This window comes from Pyrus communis, chromosome 15 (assembly GCF_963583255.1).
Source record: "Pyrus communis chromosome 15, drPyrComm1.1, whole genome shotgun sequence".
In the NCBI taxonomy this organism is placed as follows: domain Eukaryota; kingdom Viridiplantae; phylum Streptophyta; class Magnoliopsida; order Rosales; family Rosaceae; genus Pyrus; species Pyrus communis.
In genome coordinates this window covers 18,826,593-18,841,377 of record NC_084817.1, presented here as the reverse complement: position 1 = coordinate 18,841,377, position 14,785 = coordinate 18,826,593, and the positions used below count along the sequence as shown (strand labels likewise).

Genomic DNA, 14,785 nt, shown 5'->3' with positions numbered 1-14,785 from the left:
CGTTAACAAGCATTTGTGCTTGCTGGGCTTTGTCTTGCCTCAGCCCGCAATCCCAAGCCTAAAACTGAAGCCAACCTGCGGCTGGGCTTCACGTACACCCATGGCCAGTTTCTGAGCTGGGCCCGTATTCCCCCACACTGTTGGGTCTATCCCATAACCCCGACCCGTGGCTTGTAGCCATGATTGGACTGCTTAGTAACCAATCCCACCGAGATTGGACTATAATTTTAATTCGAATGTTATTATTATTTTTGCTTCTACGATCAAACCTGAATGGTTACGATCAATTGAATTAATTAAAGTGACCAACAGTCCATTAACATGATAATTAATCCAAAATTATTGACCTGAAGATCACTTTTTGGCAATTAACGATTCAATAAATTATTTCGTTTCTTTGAACCGTTGACTATCTTTCGTAATCCTGATGCACTCACACTTAGGTTCTTGAAGAAATCCACAAATTCACTACACTTTATTGTATATTGTATTCTGTGTTTCTTGCAAGTACCCCTATATATGAACTGAACGTTCATAACTAAATCGAACTTGTAGTTTCGAATTTAGTTCCTTTCAAACCCGAAGTTTTCATTCAAAACTTACCACATGAAACCCGTAGCTTTCATGCTTAAATTAAACCAATACATGTCTATAGAACTTGCATGTTCTACGATATATATCTATGGATTTTCATACGACTAACCACGTTTTGTTGTACCCTCTATTTAGGGACATGTCGAACTTGAACAAGCTCAATTTCACTGCTCTAGAAGTCTCTGGAATAAACTACCTAGAGTGGGTTCAAGACGTGAAGCTCCATCTTACTGCAAAGAGTCTTAGAGCTACTATCGAGGAACTTACCAAAGATGAACCATTTGACAAAGCTCAGAAAGCTACTACTATGATCTTCATCCGTAGGCACATCCATGATGCCCTATAGACCGAGTACCTCGCATAGGAGGATCCATGTACCTTATGGCTCGCTCTAGCCGATCGCTTCGATCACCAGAAAGACATTCACTTGCCTGAAGCAAGACACGACTGACAACATTTATGCTTCCAAGACTTTAAGTCTATGAATGAATACAACTCTGAAGTTTGTAGAATCTGATCACTGCTTAAATTCTATAAAGAGGACTTAACCAAACAAGATCTCCTGGAGAATACCTATTAAACCTTCAATGCTACCAATATTGTCCTGCAGCAACAATTTAAGGCACATAGTTCACCAAGTTTTCAGATTTGATATCTGTTTTACTTCTCGCTGAAAAACAGAACCAGCTTTTGAAGAAGAATCATCAAGCTCGACCTACTAGCTCGAACGCTCCGCCTGAAGTGCATGTGACTAATTCTAGGAGCCACAACTGACAGAAACCTCGTCATGGCCCTGGAAATGGGTGGCAAGCCCCACCACAAGCCCGAGGTCAACAAAACAGAGGCCCAACCAAGGGAGGAAATTTGACCCAAAAGCGCCAAACCCTTGCCCCTAAGGCCCCGAACTTCGAGAACAAGGGAAAAACTGTCGTTCAATCGGCTTCAACTAAACTGGACATGTGCTATCGCTGTGGATCAAATGATCATTGGTCACGCATATGCCGAGCTACCCCCAAGGGTATTGCTCAGTATCATTCTCGTCGTAAGACTAATTTTGTCCATGTAGAACATCCTAAAGATATTACTACAACTCTGGAGATTTCAAATGTTCAGGAGGCATCTGCTCCCATGGAAGAATAAAGTTTTATTTTTTCTAAGACATGTTAGGGTGTTTTATGCCCCTAGTGGCCGAACCCTCCCTTTAAATTTTAGGTTTATAGTTTAATTTTTGGACAATTTTTCTAAGTATTTGGAATTATTTGTTTGGTTTTGGTTTTGTTTTGAATTATGGATAATTATTTTATGGATATTATTTCTCGAATTGATTAATTGAATGAATGGAATTATATTTATGCATGTGAAGTTAGTTGTCTGGCTGATAGTGCCACCACACACACCATATTGCGTGATCAGCACTATTTTACTAACTTCGTACCTAAAAATGCACATTTGACAACCTTCTTAGGCCCATCAAACTTGATAGAAGGATATGAAAAGGCCTGTATTATGTTGTCCAATGGTACTAAATTAACCATTAAAGAGACACTCTATTCTCCACATTCCGAAAGAACGTTGCTGAATTTTAGAGATATTCGAGATAATCAATATCATGTTGAAACCACTGAAGAAAATGGTTCTAAATTTCTTTATATCACTTCTTACAAATATGGCCAGAAGCGTATTCACAAGAAGCTGGAATGTCTCTCAAGTGGGTTGAACATAACAACCATTCGTGTCATTGAGACCCATTACGTGGCCGGCCCTATGGCTAGGTTCTAAAGCACTATCTTGCTTTGGCATGATCGAATGGGACACCCCGGATGAGATATGGTGTACCACATCCTCAAAGTATCACATAGGCTTCACTTGAAATCTTATCCCGGCCATCCATTTTGCAAAGCATGCTCCTTGGGGAAGTTAAACATTTATCCTTCACTTACAAAGATTATTCACGACCCCCCCTAAGTTTCTTCAGAAGATTCAAGGGGATATTTATGGACCTATCCAACCAACATGCGGACCATTTAGATACTTCAAGGTATTGGTTGATGCACCAACGCGATGGTCACATGTCTGCTTATTGTCCACACACGGTGCTGCATTTGCGAAACTCCTAGCACAAATTATTAAGTTTAGGGCTCACTACCTTGATTATTCGATCAAGTCGATTCGACTAAATAATGCTAGAAAGTTTACGTGACAGACTTTTGATGATTATTTCATGTCTGTTGGGATTGATGTTGAACATCCTGTACCCCATGTTCACACCCAAAACGGCCTGGCAGAAGCTTTCATAAAGCGTTTTCAAATGATAGCTCTGACTTTGGTTATGCGAACCATTTTGCCGGTATCTGCCTGGGGCCATACAATATTGCACGTAGCTATGTTAGTCCACCTGAGGCCCACCGTTACCCAACCTCATTCACCGTTACAGTTGGTTACTAAATATGAGCCTGACGTCTCGCATTTACGTGTTTTTTTGTGCGCAGTTTAGGTACCAATAGCACCACCACTACGTACCAAAATGTGTCCTCAAAGAAAAATGGAATCTATGTTGGTTATGATTCACCTACTTAAAGCCTTTGATAAGAGATCTCTTTACTGCACGTTTTACGGATTGTCACTTCGATGAGACAGTGTTCACGTCGTTAGAGGGAGATAAGATCACTAACTTTCATGTAGAACACCACGGATTGTCGTGGATTATGCCCACTATGTCTCATTTAGATCCCCACACCCTTTAGTCTGAAACTGAAGTGTAACGTATTCTAGATCTTCAGAGCATCGCTCAAAGCATGCTTGATGCTTTTATTGATCTAGCAAAGGTGACAATATCACATATACCCGCTGCAAACGCACCTGCAAGGATGGATGTACTTAAGGTACGTCATATCACCACCTTGGAAGGCCGGACCATCATCGAGGGTAAGGTGGCTGCACCTTCCATGCAGCGCGGTACACTAGTGACTAGCCAATCACCTACTCCTACCTTGAAGCATGGTAGACCCTCTAGTTTAAAGAATTCACAACCCTGGAAAAGGAAAACAGCACAAACCAGTGACTCTAGTCTGAATTCGACCATTGCTTACTCATCTGTTCCAACGCATGAGGTTATTCTAGATTAAGATGATTTCTTAGATAAGAGATACCGACCTTCCGAGAACCGCGAGATTTCGATCCATTACGCAGTATTGCATAAAGTTTGGAATCGGTATGAGATGATTGTTGATGATGCATTCACATATATAGTTGCTTCCGACATCATGCTTAACGATGACATTGAACCATGTTCCATTGATGAATGTCAACATAGAACGGATTGGTCAAACTAGAAACAAGCAATCCAAGTCGAACTCAATTGTTTACGAAACGTAAGGGGTTTGGGCCTGTAGCTCTTACTCCACAACATGTAAAGCCTGTGAGCTACAAGTGGGTTTTCGTTAGGAAGCGTAATGAGAAGAATGAAATAGTGCAATACAAAGCACGCCTCGTAACACAAGGCTTCTCTCAACGCCCTAGGATTGATTACAAGGAGATGTATTCCCCCGTAATGGAAGTCATAATGTTCCGTTATCTTATCAGTTTGGTAGTTTCCGGAAAACTGAATATGCAGCTTATAGATGTGGTAAGTAACTGCGTATCTCTATGGGGATCTAGATACGGAAACCTCCATGAAAGTTCCAGAAGGACTTTCATTGACTAGTTCAAATAGTTTTAGCCACAGAACACTCTCTCAATTGGATTGAGGAGATCACTCTACGGATTGAAACAATCCGGGCAAATGTGGTATAACTGTCTGAGTGAATATTTGACAAGTCAGGGTTATGTGAACAACGAATTATGCCCATGTGTGTTCATCAAAAAGTCACATTCTAGATTTGCGATCGTTGCAGTTTATGTCGAAGACATAAACCTCATCAAAACTCCCGCAAAGCTTGAGGAAATTGTCGTTCACTTGAAATCGGAATTTGAGATGAAAAATCTTGGAAAAACTCGATGTTGTTTCAACATGGAGATTGAGCATTGTTCAGATGGAATCTTAGTACATCAATCGAACTACACCCAAAAGGTGTTGCGACGTTTTAATGAGGATAATGAGTACTCCTATGGTCGTTCAGACTCTATATGCTAAACGGCATTCATTCCGTCCGAAGGAAGATGAGGAAGAGATTTTGGAGCCTGAAGTTCCATACCTTGGTACAATTGGTGCTTTATTTTACTTGGCTCAATGCACTAGACCCAATATCTCATTCGTTGTTAATCTTTTGACTAGATACAGCAATGTGCCTACACGTAGACACTGGAATGGTGTTAAAGACATTTTTCACTACCTTAAAGGTACAACGGCTTTGGGCTTATTCTACACCCATGAATCCTCAAGAAGAGCCTCCGCCCCCTTCAGTCTTTGGGCTGATTCCTGCCTTGTCAGTTACACAGATGCTGGTTATTTGTTTGACCCATATAGGGCACGTTCTCAAATGGGCTATGTCTTTACCGTTGAAAACACTGTTATATCTTGGAGGTCTACCAAGCAAATGTTAGCTGCGACTTCTTCGAACCATGCTGAAATTCTCGCCCTGCATGAAGAATTGCATGAGTGTTTTTGGTTGAAAGCAGTCATGGAACATATTCAAAGCACTAATAGTCTTACTTCTATTGTTGACATTCCTACGACAATCTTTGAAGACAATGCAGCATGTATCGAGCAATTAAAGAAGGGATACATCAAGGGAGACAACACCAAGCACATAGCACCAAAGTTCTTTTATTTTCACCAGCAACAACAGCATCAGAACATTGAAGTCAAGCAAATCTGTTCCCAGGACAACCTAGCCAATCTCTTTACTAAGTCATTGCCCAAGTCTACTTTTTAGAAGCTCGTCCAAGGAATCAGATATGCTTAAATTATCTGAGTTGAATTGCTTGTAGTTCTTTTATTTGGAAGTTATGTCTAACTTAAGGGAATTGCTTGTAGTTCTTTTATTTGGAAGTTATGTCTAACTTAAGGGGAGTGTCCTGAAGCATACCCACTTGATCTTAATGTACTCTTTTTCCTACGATTAGGAGCATTTTTCCCACTAGATTTTTGCTACCTAACGAGGTTTTGATGAGGCACCTATCTTGGGATGATCATAATCTGTTGAGTTCACTACTTTCGTCCTGTTTGACATTTGTTTTAGACATTATGCATACTTCTCACTTTTCTCCTTAGTCTATGAGTTTTCACATGCCTTAGGTTTTACCATAGCAAGGTTTTATGAGTTTTACTACCCATGCATACTTTCTTTTAAATTTGAGACTTACATTCACTCGTTGTGCCAACGACTTCATCAACTGTTCTACCTTATCTGCTGAAGATCTAATGCGATGATTTGTTTGAGTATTTACACACTCAATGAGGAGTGTTGCAGTCCTATTGGATTAGGAATGTGATTGTGAAAATCCTAATGTATCTAGGAGTATCTTGTATATTCCTTTTAATAGTTTAATTCCTATTAGAGTTGTAATCATATTAAGATAAGGATTACACCTTCCCTACTACTATAAAAAAAAAGGCACAATGGGGTGACACAACACACACCTCAGAATTACATATCTCTATTCTCTCTTTGTTGCCGCCGGTCCCTCTCCCTCTCTATCATAAATACAGTTCAGTCAACTAGGCCTACAATAAGTACTATATTATATACAGAAATATTACTTTCTTTTGCAAAAAGTCAATCGTATGTGATATTAAATCCTATGATCCTCGTAGTAAGTTTTTTTTAATAGTTAAAAATTATCAAATTAATTTTTCAGGTTGAAACTAGTTACATGCATGTAGACCTATTAAGAACCCGTCGTTAACGGGTGACCTGATAACGACCCGATTAGTTTAAGTGTTGACCCAAAGCCAATTCTTTTCGTGTCGTTTCGTTATCGGTTAATGAGTCGTGCAAGTAATTGTCAAGTCTAATGTATTGTTGTTATAGCCTAGCAAATAATTAACGGGTATTACTAAGAACTTTAGGCCAAATACAGGGAAGATAATTCGCTCAATAAGTTATAGGAAGAAAATTCTAACTCGAGTGAATATGAGATAAAAAAATTTGTTATACTTAATGTTTGTACACGCACGTCTGATGCCTTTCTCTTCTTTTTTTTTTCTTTTTTTTTTTTAAGTACATCGATATTTTTATACTAAGAGGAATGAAAGTTCGATTAAGCCACACAATAGGTAGCCTAATTTGGTATCAAATTCGTCATCCACGAGATTCAAATCTAAGACCTTTCACTTTCAAGTGAAAATGAATACCACAAGACTGTAGTACTGAATGGCCGCCCTCCTCTATTTTAGAATAAAATTATTTCTATGTAACCAATTTACACGTAAGTTGTAGGAGGGATGAGAAATTCCTCTCTCTTTTTTGTACCCACACACCACCACCAACTAAAGTTACTAAACAAATCAGAAATTTTTATCAGTGAAATCAAATTCGAACGAAGCTATCTCATATTCTCGTGGAATCGGAATCGAAGAAACATTAGTATATTAATCCAAAATATAAAATGTACATTAATACTGTTATTTTTTTTTTCTTCCCTTTTTCTCTTCTTAAAAAGGGGGCCAACCGGTAGCTTTGTCACAGCTGTCCACAATTTTAGAGGCTGGGAAAACTCAAAAAGGCATTTCAGCCACCTGTGGTCATCATTAGCGGCAGAAATCGAACCCAGTACGTACCGTGTGAAATATGAACCTAAAATTCGTTCACAACTATTAAGCCACCCCGCTGTGGTTAAAGGTACACTAATACAGTAACCAAGCATACTGCCGTCACACGTTTCTCACAAATTCTTAGATTGAGAACTGATTAGTATAGCAGTCAATAATACTGGAGACAGTGCTACTGCTAACAAAAGGAAAAGTGATAAGGGAATGTGACAAAGTCGATGAGAGCTTATAACGGACATCCGGGTCCATGAGATGCACGCTTCAATTATTACAAGTACCATAAAACTGCAGGAGCAACTTAACAATTCTCTTCAACATAGGGCATCTCATTTAGCTTGCGTATGATTTGAGAGAGAAAGGAGATAATGGATTCGATTTCCTTGACACAGAAGCCACATGCAGTTTGCATACCATTCCCAACTCGAGGTCACATAACTCCCATGCTGCAATTAGCCAAACTCCTCAACCACAAAGGCTTTCAAATAACCTTTGTCAACACAGAATTCAACCACCAACGCCTGCTTAAGTCCCGAGGTCCCAATTCTCTTGACGGCCTTCCCTCCTTTAGGTTTGAAACAATTCCCGTTGGCCTCCCTCCAACTGGTGTCAATGGCACCCAAGACATATCAGCTCTACTCCTTTCAGTTAGGAAAAAATTGCTTAGCACCCTTCAGAGACCTTTTGTCCAGGCTCAATTCTTTACCCAATTCCCCTCCTGTTACATGCATAGTTTCTGATGGTGCCATGACCTTCACTGTTGAAGCAGGCCCAGAATTGGGCATCCCGGAAGTTATTTTCGAAACAGAAAGTGCTTGTGGCCTGATGAGCTACCTTCATTACCGCCTTGAAAAGGGTTTTTTTTCCTCTTAAGGGTATTCGTTTCTATTCATTCAAATGCGGAAATGACTTTGTACTAACACTGCTACTTTTTTTTTTTTTTTTTTTTTTTTTTTAATTCTGGTGTTAAAGATCACTAGCTAATACCATTATTCGATTTGCAGATGAAAGCTATTTGATAAATGGGTATTTGGATACTGTGATAGATTGGATACCGGGCATGAGAGGTATCCGATTGAAGGACATCCCGACCTTCATTAGAACCACAGACCCAGCTGACCCCATTATCGATTTTATTTTCGTTCAAATAGAACAAGCTCAAATGGCTTCTGCAATAATTTTGAACACGTATGCCTTAGAGCATGAAGTTTTGGGTGCACTTTCGACTTTACTGCCACCTATTTACTGCATTGGACCCCTTCAACTACAGCTTAGTCAGATTCCACTCGATTATGACGATTTGAAATCGATCGGAACAAACCTACGGGGAGAAGAAAACGAGTGTCTTGAATGGCTTGATTCTAAAGAACCCAATTCTGTGGTTTATGTCAATTTCGGAAGCATCACAGTCATGACAAGTGAGCAGCTAATGGAGTTTGCTTGGGGACTTGCAAATAGTAATACGACCTTCTTGTGGGTGATTAGGCCTGACCTTGTTGGTGGGGACTCAGCTGTGGTTCCTCCCGAGTTTCTGGAAGAGACCAAAGAAAGGGGTCTATTGGCAAGTTGGTGCCCTCAAGAACAAGTTTTGAGGCACCCTGCTATTGGAGGGTTCTTGACACACAATGGATGGAACTCTACCCTTGAAAGTGTGTGTGGTGGAGTGCCCCTGATTTGTTGGCCTTTCTTCGCAGAACAGCAAACCAATTGTAAGTTCTGTTGCAAAGAGTAGGGCATAGGCATAGAGATAGAGGGTGATGTTAAAAGAAATTACATAGAGGACAATGTGAGAACACTAATGGAGGGAGAGAAGGGCAAAGAGATGAGGAAGAAAGCCATGGAGTGGAAGAAAATGGCAGAGGAGGCCACTACTGATCCATATGGATCATCTTTCTTGGCTTTGAACAACATGATTAATCAGGTGCTTCTTTCTCCAAGGAACCAAAATTAGTTTGTATTTGGATCATCTAATTTATTTATCTTATTTCTATGTAAAGATTGATGATGAGTTGTATCTTGGTTATATCTAGTTTATTGTGTACTTTAACTCAGATCGTTCTCTGTTTTATTATCGTGTATCAAACAAAAATTCTAGTAAAGGTCTCGTGCTTATAATTTTGTAAAAATATCACATCAAGTGGGTATATCTTTTACTTTGTTGCATGTTTGTATTGTTCACATTTGTGTTATTTTGAAAGATGCAGAGTGATTTGGTTTGTCCAATTTGAACAATGCAGTCTTTTACCCACCTCTACAATCAATCATATAAGTAAACAAAAACAACAGCCTAATTACACGTTGCACGTATAGTAACAGTTTGGTCCTTGTCATTTAAAATTTGACAAATGCAATCCTTAAACTACAAAATGTTACACTATTTGCCTCTCAATCTATCTAATTATCAAACTAACAGCAATTTTCAAACATGACACACATACAATTTATGCTTACATGGATGCTACATTGATATTAGGTGGATTCACATATGTCATAAAGACATAATAAGAACTTTTCTCTAAGAAAAATTTCTTATTATACATAATGTGATTAAGAGCAAAAAAAAATAGTCTAGATGACACATATAGAGGAGAAAAAACATCTTCGTTTGTCATGTCAAGAAATAGTAAGTAACTTGATAATAAAATTGACTAATGAGCTAATAGCGTAATAGTTTTTAGGGTAAATCTCAGTTTACTACCCTCAAGTTTTGTGGTTTTCAGCATTTGGTACATGAAGTTTTTTTCGTCCCAAAGTCATACCTAAAGTGTTAATTTTGAAACAGTCTCATATATTCATTAGTCTACCTATTAAGTCTCCTGTTAATAGATGACGTGGCGTCCATGTGGACAATGACTGGGTGTCATGTGTCATTAAAGGATCCAAGTGGAAATTAAAATTTAAAAAAAAAAAAAAAAAAAAAAACTCGTCTTCTACCTCCCCCCAGTCCCTTCTCTCCCTTTTGCAACCCGTAACCTCCATTTTCTCATCTGCGACCACCCCCATCCTCCCTCCTTTCTCTCTTCTGCAACCCTTATTGTTGAATAAGTGGCCAAGTGGCCATACTTTAGATTAAACAAAAGAAGGTGGAAACACCTTTCCTTGTTTTGGGGAGGAAAAATGGGAAAAGTTTGGTTGCTTTTGAAAAAGGTTTTGTTCTCTTAAACACCCGTGGGTGTTGGTTCAAAGATGAGAGCTATTTCATTTCGTTTTTGGAAGGAAACAAGAGAGAAGAAAAAAGAAAGAGGGAGCTCATTTTTTCTGCAGAGAGCAAGGAGAGTTGCAGAGAGCCCAAAAGGAAGAAGAAGCTGCTGCTTCATTTGGTTAGTAATCATCCACCAAAGTAGTTGTTGTTGTAATAGCTTTGAGCTATATGTATAGAGAAGAAATTATTCTTTATATTTCTTCCTCTATTTGTTTCTTTGGTGTGTGAGAGCTATTGGGTGTATTGGGTTATTTGGGCTGTGAGATTGCCAACACTTTGTAAACTCCCATTTGGTTGATAGTGGATTATTGGGTGAGCTCCTACTGCTCCGAGGACGTACTCCAGTTACACTGACTGTTGAGGAACCTCGTTAAAATCTTGGTGTCTGTATATTTTTGTTCTTGCATTTTCATTTGATAAATTTCCTGTGGGTTAGCTTGATTTGGTTCCGCGTGGTTTGGTGCTATCCTAGCACAACAATTGGTATCAGAGCACTGGTTGCTCTTGGGTACTGTCTAATTGCCAAAAATGTCAGACGGGCAAGATGAGAATCCTTTTGGAAGCAGCTCCGGATTTGCAAGAACTACGGTGCAAAATGCAAAGTTCGAAGTTGAAAAGTTTGATGGCACAAACAACTTTGGGATGTGGCAATGTGAGGTCAAAGATGTGTTGGCTCAACAAGATCTACTTGCCGCTTTGGGAGAGAAGCCGGAAGCTATGTCGAAGCCGGAATGGGAGAAATTAAATTTGTGGGCTTGCTCTTCAATTCGGTTGTGCCTTGCAAAAACTCAGAAGTATTTTGTGATGCGGGAGACATTGGCAAGTGTGTTGTGGCAAAAATTGGAAGACAAGTATATGACTAAGAGTGCAGAGAATCGGCTACACTTGAAGAAAAAGCTCCACCGCTTCCAATACAAAGAAGGTACAAAAATGATTAGACACCTTGATGCTTTTAATAAGTTGATTGCCGACTTGTTAAATTTAGATGAGGATATTAAGGATGAAGATAAGGCCTTAATATTGTTGAATTCCTTGCCGGACTCTTATGAGCATTTTGTTACCACTATTATGCATGGTAAAGAAACTGTGAAATTTGAAGATGTGTCAAATGCCTTGATGAATTATGAAATGAGGCATAGAGATAAAAATCATGATAGTACCTCGGAAGCTTTATTTGTTAGAGGTAGATCATCGGAGAGAAGATCATCTTCTAGTAGGAAAAAATCACAGTCTCGACCTAGAGGAAACTCTAAAGGTAGAAAAACTTTGGAAAGGGATGAATGTGCCTTTTGTCATAATAAGGGTCATTGGAAGAAAGATTGTCCTAGGTTGAAGACCAAAGGAAAAGAAAGCTCTGAAGCTAATGTTGCTGAGGTTGAAACTGATTTTCCTGATTTTGCTTTAACCACTTCCTCATCATTTGATTGTGCTACTAAGTGGGTGTTGGATACGGGTTGTACTCATCATATGACTCCTCACAAGGATTGGTTTTCAAGCTTGAAAGAGTTTGATGGCGGTGTTGTGTTCATGGGAGATGACAATCCTTGCACAACAAAAGGGATTGGTACAGTTCGTTTGAAGTTGCATGATGGCATGGTTAAAGAGTTGACTGGTGTTCGGTATGTACCGAATTTGAAGAAAAATCTTATTTCTTTGGGAACTTTGGAAGCCAAGGGCTTCAGGTTTCATTCAGATGGGCAGACATTGAAGGTGACTTATGGTGCACTTGTTGTGATGAAAGCTCCTCGATGTGGCCATTTGTATTTATTGCAAGGAAGCACTGTGACAGGTGAAGCATCTGTAGTCTCAGAAAATATGGGCACATCCGATTCTGATACTACTAGATTGTGGCATATGAGATTAGGCCATGCCGGTGAGAAAGCTCTACAAGGGCTTGTGAAACAAGGTCTTCTAAAAGGTGCCACGACTTGTAAGCTTGATTTCTGTGAGCATTGTGTCTTGGGAAAGCAAACTAGAGTGAAGTTTGGTACTGCTGTACATCAGACGAAGGGCATTCTTGATTATGTGCATTCGGATGTTTGGGGTCCTACAAAGACTCCCTCTTTGAGTGGTAGACATTGGTTCGTGACCTTTGTTGATGATTATTCAAGAAGGTCTTGGGTCTACACTATGAAGCACAAGAGTGAGGTGTTGAGCATTTTCTTGGGTTGGAAGAAAATGGTTGAGAACCAGACTGGGAGAAAGATTAAGATTTTGAGATCGGATAATGGTGGTGAATACACATCCAACCCTTTCTTTAAAGTTTGCAAAGAAGAAGGGATTGTAAGACATTTCAGTGTCAAGGGAACTCCACAACAAAATGGAGTTGCAGAAAGATTGAATTGAACCTTGCTTGAGAAGGTTAGATGCATGTTATCTCAGTCGGGTTTGAGCAAGTCGTTTTGGGCAGAGGCAGTTACTTATGCATGTCACATCATCAACCGATTACCCTCAGCTGCTGTTCAGGGTAAGACACCAATGGAGGTATGGTTTGGAAAACCCTCTTCTGATTATGACTATATTCGTATTTTTGGTTCACCTGCTTATTTTCATGTAACTGAAAATAAACTTGATCCTAGAGCCAAAAAGGTTATCTTTCTTGGTTTTAGTAGTGGTGTCAAAGGTTACAGGTTGTGGTGCCCAGAGATGAAAAAACTTGTAATCAGCAGAGATGTGACATTTGATGAAGAAAATATGTTTAGAGACTCTGAGAAGAATGTGAAAGATGTCCAACAGGTGGAGCTTGAGAAAGTTGCCTCTAGTACTTCAAATCCTATTTCCGCTGATGTCGAAGCCACTACAAGTGAAGAAGTGGGAGACCATGAGGATGTTGAAGAAGTTGAACTTGAAGATTCTATTCAAGTTGAAGAGCAAGTTTCACCTCAAGAGTCTATTGCCAAGAACAGAGGAAAAAGACAAATTACCAAGCCAGCTCGGTATAGTGACTATGTTGCTTTTGCTCTTCCTATTATTACTGATGAGATTCCATCCAATTTTGAGGAAGCCATTGAGAGTGAGGAAAAGGAGAAGTGGTGCAATGCCATGGGCGACGAGATGAATTCTCTCATGAAAAACAAGACTTGGGAGTTAGCTAAATTGCCTAAGGGTAAGAAAGCTATTGGTTGCAAATGGGTGTATGCCAAGAAGGAAGATGTTGCTGAGAAAAGCAATGTCAGATTCAAAGCAAGATTAGTTGCTAAAGGGTATGCACAAAAGGAGGGCATTGACTACAATGAAATCTTTTCTCCAGTTGTGAAGCACTCCTCAATTCGCATTATGTTAGCTCTTGTTGCACAATATGATCTTGAACTTGTGCAACTTGATGTGAAGACGGCTTTCCTACATGGTGATTTGAATGAAGAGATTTATATGTGTCAACCGGATGGGTATAAAGTGAAAGGGAAAGAGAATTTGTTTTGCAAGTTGAAGAAATCACTTTATGGCTTGAAGCAATCTCCAAGACAATGGTATTTGAGGTTTGATAAATTTATAAGAGGCCAAAATTATTCTAGAAGTCAATATGATCATTGTGTGTACTTCAAGAAGTTGCAAGATGGGTCTTTCATTTATTTGTTGATATATGTTGATGATATGTTGATTGCCTCAAATAATGTCGAAGAGATTGATAAATTGAAGAATCAAATGAAGAATGAGTTCGAGATGAAGGATCTTGGTGAAGCAAAGAAGATCCTTGGCATGGAGATCACTAGAGACAGAGAGAAGGGTTTGGTTTGTTTGAATCAAAGACAATACCTTGAGAAGTTGATTCGGAAGTTTGGAGTTCATGATTCAACCAAACCGGTTAGTACCCCTTTGGCTCCTCATTTTAAATTGAGTTCTCTACAATGTCCTAAAACTGATCAAGAGAAGCTACAAATGAAAAATATACCATATGCAAATTTGGTTGGTAGTTTGATGTATGCAATGGTATGCTCTAGACCGGATATTGCTCATGCAGTTGGCATGGTGAGTCGATATATGCATAATCCTGGTAAAGAGCATTGGAATGCAGCTAAGTGGATATTGAGGTATCTCCATGGTACTCGAGATGTTGGTTTATGCTTTGAGAGGGATTACTCTGGTATTGGTCATTTTGCTGTTGGTTATGTTGATTCAGATTATGCAGGGGATCTGGATGGAAGGAAGTCTACTACAGGCTATGTATTTACTATGGCTAAAGGGCCAGTTTGTTGGAGGTCCATTTTGTAGTCGTCTGTTGCCTTGTCTACTACAGAGGCTGAATATATGGCAGTTGCTGAAGCTATAAAGGAGGCCATTTG

The 14,785-nt window shown here is 39.4% G+C and overlaps 1 pseudogene; it reads left to right on the top strand.

Moving 5' to 3' along the window:
• The first annotated feature begins 7,670 nt into the window (after positions 1-7,670).
• On the top strand, positions 7,671-9,274 carry LOC137718712 ((R)-mandelonitrile beta-glucosyltransferase-like; annotated as a pseudogene).
• Positions 9,275-14,785: the final 5,511 nt, after the last annotated feature.